Source organism: Cryptomeria japonica, chromosome 4, assembly GCF_030272615.1.
Source record: "Cryptomeria japonica chromosome 4, Sugi_1.0, whole genome shotgun sequence".
Taxonomy (NCBI): domain Eukaryota; kingdom Viridiplantae; phylum Streptophyta; class Pinopsida; order Cupressales; family Cupressaceae; genus Cryptomeria; species Cryptomeria japonica.
Window position 1 is genome coordinate 268,192,260 of NC_081408.1, and position 9,626 is coordinate 268,201,885.

The following is a 9,626-nucleotide window of genomic DNA, read 5'->3' on the forward strand; positions in this document are numbered from 1 at the left end:
CTTAAGGAATGAGTCGACCTTGTAGTCAAGGCTGATGATTTATATAAATAGGTGTCATATTCATGTAATTTACATATGGGTGTTGTGTTTGAATTATCAAAGGGTTTTGTATGTGCGAATAAGAAAATTCTTCTCTTAGTGAGAAGTGTAGAGCAGAAAGTGTTGCAGGGTAGTCAAATGTGCTTAACCAGAATTGTTATTAGGCATTTGGATATGATATTTATTTAGTTCATCTAATCCAGATTGTTGTTTGTTCTTTGTAAGGCAGTTAGCCTTCCCCAAGGTTGTAGCCCTTCTTTTTTTTGATCAGTTAGCTCTAGGCAATGTGCCTGAATGCATGTGCATTCCCCATTGTAATATTTTCACATACTATTGCAGAGTATTATCTTATTGTGGGTAGGTTCCCATCTTGGTTTTCCCTTAACCAGGTCTTTTACATCAAAGATCTTTGTGTTATGTATGTTGTTGTTATTTTGTTTATCTTTGTTCTTGTTGCAGTTGATTATTTATGAAGTTATGCTTAAATTTTTTAATCCTCTGAAAACTTATTCACCCCCCCTCTCAATTTTCATTCATTTTTGTTGCCAACATAGAAGAATCTTCAAAAACCAAGACAGGAATATCAACTTGGATCTATTATTCCAATAACTTCTCATTGGAGACTCTAAGAACAACTACATTAATTCAAGAGGAAGGAACCTCCTACAAAAAGTTAGAACCAAACACATGACTATCCATCATGTCTTCAAGTGATTCAATACCAACATTCCTAGATTAATTTTTGAAACATGGTGAGAAGACATAGTCATATAACCATTCTCAACACAACTCTTCATATCATTCTCTTAAAGAATGAAAATATGGGAAGAATTAGCAAGATTAGATATGTAACCTTGTCCTTCTAAAGTAGAGGGATATGGTATTGCAAGGTCTTCATAGATGAGACATGATTTGGAGGCCCAATCGCCTAGTGAGAGTGCAATAAACCCTTTTCTGAGCCCCAAATACTTACCATCACTCAAGACCACCTCTTCATGAATCTTAGATTTCTTAAGAGACTTCAAATGCACTTCCATTAAGAAATCTAAAGTAAGTCCTTCCTCTTCATCCAAAACATATCTAGTACCTTCATCCTCTTAAAAAGGGGAGAAACTAGAAGAACATAAAAGAGAACAAAAATATTATTTGTCTTCCAAAAGAAATAAATTATTACTTTTCACACAAACCTAAGACCAAATAACTAAATTTGGGTTAGCTTGAAGACATACCTATAGTAGGTAACCATCTTCCTCACACCAAGAATTTTTTGAAGGATCTACAAGTTTATCCTCACAGGATTCAACACCAGCCTCAACGGGCTCATCACTATAAGTGGACTCTATATAGGGAGAGACACAAAGACATCCCATGTGGTAGATGTATGGAAACCACCTTATAGGGTTCCTGTACCTTTGTAAATCTAATGGGCCCTCCCAAATAGTCACCCACAATAAGAAGGGAAAGACTTGTGTCAGCACACCTTTTGGTACTACCCATGTCAAAATAGATAGATCCCATCTTCTCAAACACAGAGGGAGAAGTAGGGTCCCATCTAGAATATAAATATTGTCCCATAACAACTACAACCTAATTGAAGGAGTGCTTTAGATGCCCAACAAGGTCTATCAAAACTAGGACCATCATCACCATCATTTGCATTTCTATCATCCATCTGATTCTCATTGATTCTCATTGTCATTGGATTTTAGGGTTTCAGCTCCTTAACTATCCTTTCACTACAATTGAAATTGTATCCTTGTCATTCTTTAAAGAGTCTCATATTAATGTTGATTTCTTAATATTTTATACCATACAATATAAAAATTGACAGCTTATAATAAAATATTATTCAAGTCTTTTTATTTTTATGAATTAAGTCTATTACCTTACTTGTATAAAATGAGTATATTATACATATTCACACAAGAAAGTGGGTCAAAAAAATCACATGCCAATGTTTAAATGTCTTCAATTCGAAACTCACAAATCAAAAGAGGCAATAAAAAGTTGTTAAGTAGAAAGAAATATACCACCAGGTAGTTGAGGGAATCATGGTAATGAAGGTTTTTACATACATTAGTTACTTTACATGCCATAAAGAATTGGATCTCAAGCAATAATTGCACACACTTAATTTTGGTGATTTGTAATAAATTAACAGAAATAAGAGAAATGAGATATACAAGGCTTGGAAAATTTATAGAATCCATCTTCTAGAAGCCTTTTTTATCATGAGGGTAAAAGGAGACAAGAGGAATAAGATTAGACATGAACAAAATAATCCTTGGATTTTCTTAAAGTTCTTGGGAAACATGTGGTTCATAGTAATTACCTCCCGAGACTTTTTTATTGTATCCATGTAAAAATCCATTAGAAGTAGAGTGACCCTTTTTGTAAACAAGAGCCAATGAGACTTTGACAACCATGCATGGGGAAACACCCTAGCTATATAAAACCACTTGAAGATGTATTACCTCTAGTGCAAATTTATTTTCTTACTCATAACTTTACATAAGAATATTAGAACAAATCATACCTTATTAAAAAGAAATAATTGAATATATAAAGTTAAATAAGGATATAAAATCAAAGAAGTTACCATTGCTAAAGAAGAATGGCCATGTAAAATATTGTGGAACAAAAATTGCCTTCCAAAAGAAGGGGTTTTTACTTGGTTGACTATTCATGAAAAGGTGCTTACCCATGATCGATTGAAAAAAATGGGGATTCAAGGAGAAAGTAGATGTGTTTTATGTAAAATACAGAAGGAAAATGCAAATCGTATCCTTTTAGAATGCTCATATGCAAGAAAATGTTTGGACCACTTATAAGGAAAGTTGGAATTTCAATGGCCCAAACCGCAACACTTATTGGATTGGTTCAAAGTATGGGATGGCTTAAGAAAGAAAGCAATGTTTGTCAGCCTTTGGAAAATTATTTTCTCAATAGTGGTTTGGGAAGTTTGGGAAGTTTGGAAGGAAAGAAACTATAGAATCTTTCAAGAGAAATAAATGGTGGAGAAAAATGTTATACAAAAAATTGAAGAACAAATATTGGATTTGATCAATATAGTAGAAAGGAACAAGGTTTTAAAGGAAAATTACTTCACTCTATGGAATAATGAAATGACCAAAAAAATTAAAGGTTTAATTATCCCCAAAATTAAAGGTGGAAGTAAAATTAAGGGTCCAATGATAACTAGAGACAAAGTCAAATGGGCTCCACCTCAGGTGGGAAGGATAAAAATTAATTTTGATGGACCAGCTAAAGGCAATCCAAGTGAAGGGGGTATTGGTAGGGATTAAGGAGTAATAATTGAAGAAGAATCAAAAGCATTAGGAAAAACCACAAATACTATAGTAGAAACTAGAGCTGCATTTCTTACGCTACAACTTAGTTTCAAATTAGGAGCAAAGAACATTCACTTGGAAGGTGATTTTTAGATTGTAATTAATGCTACTAAAAAAATAGGTCTCCTAATTGGTTGATGGCGAGATGGATAAATCCAATCCAAGAATTAATTATGAAACTAGATGATTTTAGAATTAATCATATCTATAGAAAAGGGAACATTGAGACAAATAGGCTAGCCAAAAATGCAGTTAGAAATTCCTAAATAATAGAGAGGATGAAGTATTAAATGCCAAGATTAGGGTAGTTGGTTTGAGAAAATTTTAAATTGTCTAATCGATGTTTGAAAAGGCGACAGCATTTTTAAACATCGAATAATCTCTTTGAATTTATGCAAATCTGGAAAGAAATCTCAAGTAAGGCAGGGAGATCTTGTCAAAATTGATGGGACTGAATATCCAAAGGGATTGAGAATTCTTAATCATTCTTATAACAACTAATGGAAAGAAAGAGCTTGTTTTTAAAAGAGATTGTAAGAACAACCTTTAATGATTAATAAATGAGTTCGTTGGAAGGCCACACACATATCTAAGAAGATAGTGGTTTGGGGTATTGAAGAGAGGAGGCATTTAGTTAGCTACAAAGAAAGTTTCTTTGCAGAGGACAAATTTGGCAGTAGCTCACTATTCGAAAAGTGCCAACTTGGAGAAGATGACTTGTCAAGGAATAATCCTAGAAATTAGAAATTAGAGAGATAAAAAAATCAAGATTGAAGATATGTCAACAATATCATTAATTGATGCTTGGGAAGAATAGAAATACAACCCGAATTGAGTGAATCTTTTAAGAGGTATTTGAAACTTTATTAAATATACCAGAGTATTGGAAACATCCGAAAGTTTTTGTTAAGTCTTAATTTGCCCTTATTTTCCCTTTACTAAATATTTAGCAGCCAGAAGGCAGATGGCCTTTTTAGGATAAATAGATGATAATATATTGAGCACCATCTTGAGGTATAAATGCCCATTAGTTTTGTATGTGTAGAAATATCTGCTAGGAGAGGATTTTATAATGGCAGATCATAGATATCGTGTGAATATAGATATTTCGTTAATGTTTCTGGTCATTTCTTTACACAAAGGACTTAGCAAGTCAATGGCTAAGAATATTAGCCAAGCAGTGTTTAAGAAACAAGTATTGGATGGTTTAGATGATGTTCTGAGAAACTATGATAATTTTTGGATTCCTTTGCCCAAGGATTTTGACAAGCAAAATGAAGAAGTTCCAAAACTTCCAATAATTGTGGAGGAAAATGTAGCTCCAGATTGGATTTTAAATTTCATTTGCTAGGAAGGTCTAGAGGAGCAATGGAGGTGGAAAGAGAGAGGCCCGTGGATGATGGCAACATGAAAATTAAGGATGAAGGTTAGAGAAAGAACAAGTGATTTTTGGGGATTGCATTTAGATATTATATAATTAATAGAAATTGTCTGGTACATTAGAATAGAGTAGCTAGAATAGTATGGAGTCCTTTGAGGATAGAGATCATCATAATATAGTTTTATTTATTACAAGGGTTTAGTTTTTCATATGAATTGCTTAATTAAATCTTTGAAGACTAGAGGAAAGAGGCTATAGTGCTTCCCTTTTAGTAATGCAAATTAGTTGTATGTAAATTTGTATTTTCTCTATAATTAAATAGGTATTGGTCCTTACTAGTAGTTTAAATATAAAAAAAGGAAAAGAATTGATAATAAATAAACAGAATGTAGAATATGTCAAAATGTCTCTCTTTTTAAATACTTAAAGTAATTTTCTTCATAAAAGCATGCCATATTTGAGTGAATCTAGTAGGGCTTGTAGACTAAACTTCTAGTAAAACCATATGCCCTGAAAAAGGCTTAAGCCTAAAATTCTTAAGAAAGTCCTGAATTTCATTCCAAAATTCATAAGCTTTAGGATAAAAGTATAAAAGATGTTTGAGACTCTACAGTTGTACACATAATGGCAAATTAAGGGTGAAATATTTGAGATCAACCAATCTCATTCTAATGGGAAGGTGATAGTTAGTTAAAATGGATAAGCTTATGTTCATGAATAACCAATCAAATATTATAAAAATTATAATGTGTAGATGCAATAAAAGCCAAGCATAATCCTCTAGGTTTCTTTTTCATTCTTTCCACCAAGGTTTGAGAGTTATAACCCCATTTGTATGAAGCATACTGAGGGTAAATAAAATAAATTTTATCTACTATGTTCACAAATCCTAATTGGAAATCCTATATCTCAATTTGGCCTCAACTAAAACTGAAAATTCCTGGTAGTCTTAAAAAATATATTAGAGAGGGTCATGATTCCCCTATCATAAAATTTAAAATTATGAATGCATAGTGTCCTAGCAAGTAGGTAACATTTGCAAGAAATATCAACAAGACATCAAATAGATTGTTTGCTGATATACAATCCCTTGTGAAACTCATGTCTATACCATAACATCATCCATGGTTTGATGACTTCCTAGGATTTTAATGTAGTTTGACTAGAAAAAAGGCATGCATCTAAATAAGCCCCTTCATAACAGCAAGACTATGTCATGCAATACCCTTCCAATCTCATTGATAATTAGGTAATCTAGTACAGGTGTAAAGTGAAATCAAGAGCTTACAAGCTTCATTTTCTTCAAGAGTTTTTACGATTCACTTGGCTCACAATACTAAACATTAAGCAATCTAAAAGAATTAGGAAAGAAACATAACTCCCAAATCACATGATGGAATATAAATTAATTTTTAGATTGAGAGTAAAAACATTTGATTGAACATTTTTCAACCTTTAGGTAAGAAGCTTTAGAAAAGATTCAACAAGAATAATAACAGACATCTATAGCAACCAAAAGTTTCTAAGACACATAAAATTCCTTTTCCAAAAAAAGAGGCTTAATAATCTAGTAGACTAATTTCTTTTCAATTTTGAAAATAACAATTTGCTACAAGGAGGAAGGAGAGGCATGATTGACAAAAGAAGTGACAAAAAAACTAAGAAATTTGCCATGATCAATCAATTTCCAATCATAATAAGAATTTAGCTAGTTCGACTTGATTGATAAAAATTATCTATAACATTGATCTTTTTGCCACTAAATTCTAGACCCCTTGCAACAAATATCTAATAATTACAAACCATTATTAATATTATTTTATTTCTCTAAAAGGGTACTGAAAGTGTCATTTTCAAAGTGGATTTTGACCATTTATTTATAAATTTAGCGGGAATAAAATGCCTTCAATTAAGCTTAATGATTTCATATTAGCTAGTCAAAACCTACCACAAGAAGAACAGAAGGGACAAGGGTGAAAGAAAATCCTTGATGGACTGAAAAAAAATCTTATTAATTTATAGAGGTTTTGCAGTTAAGCATCCATAACCATGCCATCACTTGGAAGACATTCGTTGTAACTTAATGTACTAGATCTTGAGACAAATTATAATAAGGCTAAAATAGCAAGAGCGTAAGTTAAGCCAAATCCACTTTATGCATATCGTTCAATCATTGCATTGCATGAGACAGCATTTCTTTAAGACATTGATATGCATGAGACAACATTTATTTAAGACATTGAGTCCAATAGTTCAAATGCTTTGTATGCACTTCCACATTTTCCTTATTTGTCTCTGAGGGAAATTGAAACAACATTTGACAAAACCCCTGTTATGTATTATGCTTGGATGGATGTCCACGCCCTATTCCACAACTCACAAGTAGGGAGAAATTTCATGAGAGAACTGATGAAACCCTAGTTTTTCTATGAAAGAAAATAGAGGACTATAATGTAAGAATACAAAAGATACAATGTATTAAAAAACTAGTTAATTGCATCTGATAATATGTTTCAAGACAAGATGAAATATAGCATTCTCTTAAATCAATTTTTTTTCTATTGGGCATCAAGAAAAGGCTAGTTACTTCTTTTGAATCCAGGAAACATTTTTTCTAAGTTGAATTATATAAGCATCAAAGTCTGAAATATCAAAAATTCAATTTGAAGTGACAAAGCGGATAGAGGATATAGATGGGTGTTCAGATAGAATGAGTGAAAGGGCAGCATAGAAAGGGAAGTACATTATCATGGTATAAAACCATGTATTTTTCTAAGGTTTGTCTTTGAATTAAAATATAATCAAGAGTGAATTTATCTACTAGAGAGGCATGTTTCTTGTTACAGGAAATTATGTATTACCTAACTATAATGATATTCAATGGGAAGTGTTTCTAAGAATGAAAATTATTTCGTTTGAGCAAATTTTGGGGACAACAAGTGCAATATAGTGTGAAGCAACAACGTAAGTAACAAGAACAGAGGTATTATATCATTTTCATTCTGTTTCATTATTATATTCCATGTATTGGTTTTATAAAATCATTATTTCTTCTACAAAACTTACAGGAGTGAACTACCCAGCCAACTAACTAATCTAGTCTGATTTTTTAAAATATAATATTAATATAAATTAATTTTCTATAAAAATAATTGCTGTGGTTTCAGGGATATTGTATTTAAAGGATTAAAAGCACAATTCCTTTCAATTATTTTGTCTATCTTCATTTGTATAGCTATACAATTATTAGTCTTCTTTCCAACTCAGAATTATTGGTTGCATGTTGACATTGTTTCACATACTTATTCGAATAGTTGCATGTTGACATTAATGTCTATAATATAAAGAAACATGAGTGCAAGTGCTTTCTATTTCGAATAGTTACATGTTGACATATCGGTATACTTATTTAGAGCTAGGGCAACGATATAAATAAAAGATAGATTTATAAACTACTAAGGAACACACGGATAAGAGAAAGGTAAGTTGCCTTGCAGACAAGGCTACTTACTAACCTAGATAAGAACATCTCAGCCAACACACTAAGGTTTCAGCTTCAAAAATTAAATCAATTTTGAAAACCTAGAAATGTAGCTACTCCAAGTATGCACTGTATGATGTTCATAAGGACAACATCATGTTTCTAAGGACAGTTCAAAAAACAAAACACAAAACGAACCGAACCCCTTGTATGTCATTAATCATATCACAGCCAATGCACCAGTCTAATCTACAAACCAAATGTCATTAATCATATTGTATGTGTCAATTAAGGAGCAAGATAGGAACTTCCATTGTCACAAAAGTTTCTTAACGAATTCAGAATATTATATAGAAATTGCCACAAATGAGGAAAAATGGGGGTCCATGGAAAATTGAAAAAAAGCATTCAAATGATTCATATCACCCAACACCAAAATGTTAAAAGGATTCGACGATCATAACAAAATGTTAAAGATTGGACAATGCTAAGAATTAGAATGAATAGTACAACATTCTTTAAAGAAAATATGAAGGGTGACAAGATTTTGTATAGCTTGATGGAACAAGTCCAAAGGTCAAAACTAAGGCATATTAATATCAACTAGCAACTAAAATGAGTAAATAGGAGTCCATGGTAAACCTGTCTACAATAGCCATAGACTAAAGGAAGGGAACAACCTGTGAGCATATACTGACTAAAAGATAAATCAACGTTATAACCTACATGAATTCGTCAACATTATAATCTACAAATATAATAGAGTATAATAGAGTACAAATATTTATTCGGAGTAAACACCAACACCCATTTCATGCCCAAGGTTGCTAGTGAGGAAATAGTTGAACATGTCTACAAAACATTAGTAACTCCTTCAAACAATTTTGCTAACATCACTGCCCAGAAAACATTGCCAATCTGATTACATGAAAACATTAATCTTTTTAGAAACTATCGCCAATCTGATTACATTAAAACATTAATCTCCATAGAAACTATTGCCAACTTATTACATAAAACCCTTAATCTCCACAGAGATTATCGCCAATCTGTTTACATGAAAACATTAATCTTCATAGAATTGGTGGCTCGTATTGTGAAGCTTGGAATTGTTGGAAAAATTGTTTGTCTTTAGCCTGCCATTATCAGCTAGCAAACTCTAGGATACCATCCTTCCTTGCAACAACAAGGAAGTGAAATTAATTTGTAGGCAAATTTGAATTTTAAAATTGTGTGGGAATTTTTTCGAAGAGAACTGTAGAAGACAAATAGGAAGAATATTCTTCTGATAATCAGATTAAAAGAATGCTTTAAACAACGGGTCTGAGAAGCTGGAATTTGGTAGCAGCAACTATATGGTTGAACTATATAGTGA